The sequence below is a fragment of the Leptonotus elevatus genome, unplaced genomic scaffold (assembly GCF_054856555.1).
Source record: "Leptonotus elevatus isolate MCC_2025b unplaced genomic scaffold, RoL_Lele_1.0 HiC_scaffold_117, whole genome shotgun sequence".
Taxonomy (NCBI): domain Eukaryota; kingdom Metazoa; phylum Chordata; class Actinopteri; order Syngnathiformes; family Syngnathidae; genus Leptonotus; species Leptonotus elevatus.
The window spans coordinates 52,501-57,500 of NW_028233508.1; positions in this window are offsets into that span (position 1 = coordinate 52,501).

Below are 5,000 nucleotides of genomic sequence, written 5' to 3' on the forward strand. Positions count from 1 at the left end.
TCCAAGTTTGGCTGACTTAGAAAAAATTCGAGAACCAGGATGAGGAGGGGGAAAATGTGGCCAGTCAGGCCGACCCGAAGTGCCTCTTAGGCGGATAGGGGTTGGGCGAAACTCCCTTGAAAGTGGCACTCTGAAAAAATTTCCAAGTTTGGCTGACTTAGAAAAAATTCGAGAACCAGGATGAGGAGGGGGAAAATGTGGCCAGTCAGGCCGACCCGAAGTGCCTCTTAGGCGGATAGGGGTTGGGCGAAACTCCCTTGAAAGTGGCACTCTGAAAAAATTTCCAAGTTTGGCTGACTTAGAAAAAATTCGAGAACCAGGATGAGGAGGGGGAAAATGTGGCCAGTCAGGCCGACCCGAAGTGCCTCTTAGGCGGATAGGGGTTGGGCGAAACTCCCTTGAAAGTGGCACTCTGAAAAAATTTCCAAGTTTGGCTGACTTAGAAAAAATTCGAGAACCAGGATGAGGAGGGGGGAAATGTGGCCAGTCAGGCCGACCCGAAGTGCCTCTTAGGCGGATAGGGGTTGGGCGAAACTCCCTTGAAAGTGGCACTCTGAAAAAATTTCCAAGTTTGGCTGACTTAGAAAAAATTCGAGAACCAGGATGAGGAGGGGGAAAATGTGGCCAGTCAGGCCGACCCGAAGTGCCTCTTAGGCGGATAGGGGTTGGGCGAAACTCCCTTGAAAGTGGCACTCTGAAAAAATTTCCAAGTTTGGCTGACTTAGAAAAAATTCGAGAACCAGGATGAGGAGGGGGAAAATGTGGCCAGTCAGGCCGACCCGAAGTGCCTCTTAGGCGGATAGGGGTTGGGCGAAACTCCCTTGAAAGTGGCACTCTGAAAAAATTTCCAAGTTTGGCTGCTGACTTAGAAAAAATTCGAGAACCAGGATGAGGAGGGGGAAAATGTGGCCAGTCAGGCCGACCTGAAGTGCCTCTTAGGCGGATAGGGGTTGGGCGAAACTCCCTTGAAAGTGGCACTCTGAAAATATTTCCAAGTTGGGCTGACTTAGAAAAAATTCGAGAACCAGGCTGAGGAGGGGACCATCTGGCAAGGGAGTCCGACCTAAAGTGCATCTAAAGCGGATATGGGTTGGTCGAGCCTCCTTGATTTGCCCTGGAGCTCCCACGTCTTAAAAAGGTCTCTCCTATAATTGTACACCAACCATTTTGAGGTTTGGGTGCAAACCTCTCGAATGGGGGGACTCGGTCCCCTATCTACAGCGCCCCTAATGACGACAGGTGGTACTGCGCCCCTGGTAGCCCGGCCATTGAAAATGAATGGGCCCATTCATTTCAATGGGGAATTTCGACCCCTGGTTGCCCGCCATTCATTTCAATGGGGAATTTCGACCCCTGGTCGCCCGCCATTCATTTCAATGGGGACTTTCGACCCCTGGTTGCCCGCCATTCATTTCAATGGGGGATTTCGACCCCTGGTCGCCCGCCATTCATTTCAATGGGGGATTTCGACCCCTGGTAGCCCGCCATTCATTTCAATGGGGGACTTCGACCCCTGGTAGCCCGCCATTCATTTCAATGGGGGACTTGGACCCCTGGTAGCCCGCCATTCATTTCAATGGGGGATTTCGACCCCTGGTCGCCCGCCATTCATTTCAATGGGGGATTTCGACCCCTGGTAGCCCGCCATTCATTTCAATGGGGGACTTCGACCCCTGGTTGCCCGCCATTCATTTCAATGGGGGATTTCGACCCCTGGTCGCCCGCCATTCATTTCAATGGGGGATTTCGACCCCTGGTCGCCCGCCATTCATTTCAATGGGGGATTTCGACCCCTGGTAGCCCGCCATTCATTTCAATGGGGGACTTCGACCCCTGGTAGCCCGCCATTCATTTCAATGGGGGACTTGGACCCCTGGTAGCCCGCCATTCATTTCAATGGGGGACTTCGACCCCTGGTTGCCCGCCATTCATTTCAATGGGGGACTTCGACCCCTGGTTGCCCGCCATTCATTTCAATGGGGGATTTCGACCCCTGGTCGCCCGCCATTCATTTCAATGGGGGATTTCGACCCCTGGTAGCCCGCCATTCATTTCAATGGGGGACTTCGACCCCTGGTTGCCCGCCATTCATTTCAATGGGGGACTTCGACCCCTGGTTGCCCGCCATTCATTTCAATGGGGGATTTCGACCCCTGGTCGCCCGCCATTCATTTCAATGGGGGATTTCGACCCCTGGTAACCCGCCATTCATTTCAATGGGGGACTTCGACCCCTGGTTGCCCGCCATTCATTTCAATGGGGGACTTCGACCCCTGGTTGCCCGCCATTCATTTCAATGGGGGATTTCGACCCCTGGTTGCCCGGCATTCGTTCCTATGTGGCGGGGGATTTCAACCCAGGTCGCCCTCGTGTGGTTCTTTTTGGCGCAGCTGACGGGCTCCGCTGCTCGTGGAGGTTTGCTAGTGGAGGATAACCCCCTGCCTGGGCAACTCGAACGCCCGGCATTCGTTCCTATGTGGCGGGGGATTTCAACCCCAGGTCGCCCTCGTGTGGTTCTTTTTGGCGCAGCTGACGGGCTCCGCTGCTCATGGAGGTTTGCTAGTGGAGGATAACCCCCTGCCTGGGCAACTCGAACGCCCGGCATTCGTTCCTATGTGGCGGGGGATTTCAACCCCAGGCCGCCCTCGTGTGGTTCTTTTTGGCGCAGCTGACGGGCTCCGCTGCTCATGGAGGTTTGCTAGTGGAGGATAACCCCCTGCCTGGGCAACTCGAACGCCCGGCTCCCCCCCGGTCCGCTGGAGCTCCTCCAACGGCCAGCAACAAGCCCCGAAGACGGGCGCGCTCCCCGCGGTCCGCTGGAGCTCCTCCAACGGCCAGCAACAAGCCCCGAAGACGGGCGCGCTCCCCGCGGTCCGCTGGAGCTCCTCCAACGGCCAGCAACAAGCCCCGAAGACGGGCGCGCTCCCCCCGGTCCGCTGGAGCTCCGCCAACGGCCAGCAACAAGCCCCGAAGACGGGCGCGCTCCCCCCGGTCCGCTGGAGCTCCTCCAACGGCCAGCAACAAGCCCCGAAGACGGGCGCGCTCCCCCCGGTCCGCTGGAGCTCCTCCAACGGCCAGCAACAAGCCCCGAAGACGGGCGCGCTCCCCGCGGTCCGCTGGAGCTCCTCCAACGGCCAGCAACAAGCCCCGAAGACGGACGCGCTCCCCCCGGTCCGCTGGAGCTCCGCCAACGGCCAGCAACAAGCCCCGAAGACGGGCGCGCTCCCCGCGGTCCGCTGGAGCTCCTCCAACGGCCAGCAACAAGCCCCGAAGACGGGCGCGCTCCCCCCGGTCCGCTGGAGCTCCGCCAACGGCCAGCAACAAGCCCCGAAGACGGGCGCGCTCCCCCCGGTCCGCTGGAGCTCCTCCAACGGCCAGCAACAAGCCCCGAAGACGGGCGCGCTCCCCCCGGTCCGCTGGAGCTCCTCCAACGGCCAGCAACAAGCCCCGAAGACGGGCGCGCTCCCCGCGGTCCGCTGGAGCTCCTCCAACGGCCAGCAACAAGCCCCGAAGACGGGCGCGCTCCCCGCGGTCCGCTGGAGCTCCGCCAACGGCCAGCAACAAGCCCCGAAGACGGGCGCGCTCCCCGCGGTCCGCTGGAGCTCCTCCAACGGCCAGCAACAAGCCCCGAAGACGGACGCGCTCCCCCCGGTCCGCTGGAGCTCCTCCAACGGCCAGCAACAAGCCCCGAAGACGGGCGCGCTCCCCGCGGTCCGCTGGAGCTCCTCCAACGGCCAGCAACAAGCCCCGAAGACGGGCGCGCTCCCCCCGGTCCGCTGGAGCTCCTCCAACGGCCAGCAACAAGCCCCGAAGACGGGCGCGCTCCCCGCGGTCCGCTGGAGCTCCTCCAACGGCCAGCAACAAGCCCCGAAGACGGGCGCGCTCCCCGCGGTCCGCTGGAGCTCCGCCAACGGCCAGCAACAAGCCCCGAAGACGGGCGCGCTCCCCGCGGTCCGCTGGAGCTCCTCCAACGGCCAGCAACAAGCCCCGAAGACGGACGCGCTCCCCCCGGTCCGCTGGAGCTCCTCCAACGGCCAGCAACAAGCCCCGAAGACGGGCGCGCTCCCCGCGGTCCGCTGGAGCTCCGCCAACGGCCAGCAACAAGCCCCGAAGACGGGCGCGCTCCCCGCGGTCCGCTGGAGCTCCTCCAACGGCCAGCAACAAGCCCCGAAGACGGGCGCGCTCCCCCCGGTCCGCTGGAGCTCCTCCAACGGCCAGCAACAAGCCCCGAAGACGGGCGCGCTCCCCCCGGTCCGCTGGAGCTCCTCCAACGGCCAGCAACAAGCCCCGAAGACGGGCGCGCTCCCCCCGGTCCGCTGGAGCTCCTCCAACGGCCAGCAACAAGCCCCGAAGACGGGCGCGCTCCCCGCGGTCCGCTGGAGCTCCTCCAACGGCCAGCAACAAGCCCCGAAGACGGGCGCGCTCCCCGCGGTCCGCTGGAGCTCCGCCAACGGCCAGCAACAAGCCCCGAAGACGGGCGCGCTCCCCGCGGTCCGCTGGAGCTCCTCCAACGGCCAGCAACAAGCCCCGAAGACGGGCGCGCTCCCCCCGGTCCGCTGGAGCTCCTCCAACGGCCAGCAACAAGCCCCGAAGACGGGCGCGCTCCCCGCGGTCCGCTGGAGCTCCTCCAACGGCCAGCAACAAGCCCCGAAGACGGGCGCGCTCCCCGCGGTCCGCTGGAGCTCCGCCAACGGCCAGCAACAAGCCCCGAAGACGGGCGCGCTCCCCGCGGTCCGCTGGAGCTCCTCCAACGGCCAGCAACAAGCCCCGAAGACGGGCGCGCTCCCCCCGGTCCGCTGGAGCTCCTCCAACGGCCAGCAACAAGCCCCGAAGACGGGCGCGCTCCCCCCGGTCCGCTGGAGCTCCGCCAACGGCCAGCAACAAGCCCCGAAGACGGGCGCGCTCCCCCCGGTCCGCTGGAGCTCCTCCAACGGCCAGCAACAAGCCCCGAAGACGGGCGCGCTCCCCCCGGTCCGCTGGAGCTCCGCCAACGGCCAGCA